Source organism: Oenanthe melanoleuca, linkage group LGE22 (genome assembly GCF_029582105.1).
Source record: "Oenanthe melanoleuca isolate GR-GAL-2019-014 linkage group LGE22, OMel1.0, whole genome shotgun sequence".
In the NCBI taxonomy this organism is placed as follows: Eukaryota; Metazoa; Chordata; class Aves; order Passeriformes; family Muscicapidae; genus Oenanthe; species Oenanthe melanoleuca.
Window position 1 is genome coordinate 774817 of NC_079363.1, and position 896 is coordinate 775712.

Below are 896 nucleotides of genomic sequence, written 5' to 3' on the forward strand. Positions count from 1 at the left end.
ATAAGAGAAATATAGGAGAAAAATAGAAGAAAAGTAGGAGAAAAATAGGAGAAAAATAGGAGAAATACAGGAGAAAAATAAGAGAAAAATAGGAGAAATGCAGGAGAAAAATAGGAGAAAAATAGGAGAAAAATAGGAGAAAAATAGGAGAAAAATAGGAGAAAAATAGGAGAAAAATAGGAGAAAAATGGGAGAAAAATAGGAGAAATATGGGAGAAATAAGGGAGAAAATAAGAAGAAAAATTAGGACCAAATTAGGGAAAAATTAAGGAAAAAATAGGAAAAAAATAAGAAAAAATAGGAAAAAAGAAAAAGAAAAAACAAGAAAAAATAGGGGAAAAAAAAAGAGAAAAAAGAGAAAAATAGGATAAAAATAGGAGAAAAATAAGAGAAATATAGGAGAAAAATAGGAGAAATATGGGAGAAATACGGGAGAAAATAAGAAAAAAAAATTAGGACCAAATTAGGGAAAAATTAAGAAAAAATAGGGAAAAATAGGAAAAAAGAAAAAGAAAAAACAAGAAAAAATAGGGGGAAAAAGAGAAAAAAGAGAAAAATAGGATAAAAATAGGAGAAAAATAAGAGAAAAATAGGAGAAAGATAGGAGAAATACGGGAGGAAATAAGAAAAAAAATTAGGACCAAATTAGGGAAAAATTAAGAAAAAATAGGGAAAAATAGGAAAAAAGAAAAAGAAAAAACAAGAAAAAATAGGGGGGAAAAAGAGAAAAATAAGGAAAAAAATAAGAGAAAAAATAAGAAAAAAAAGGAGAAAAAATTAGAAAAAATAGGGGGAAAAAAAAAGAAAAAAAAAAGAAGAAAAAATTAAGAAAAATTAATAATAAAAAAAAATTTAAAATAACAACAAAAAATTTAAAATCCTTCGCGCGCCGGGGC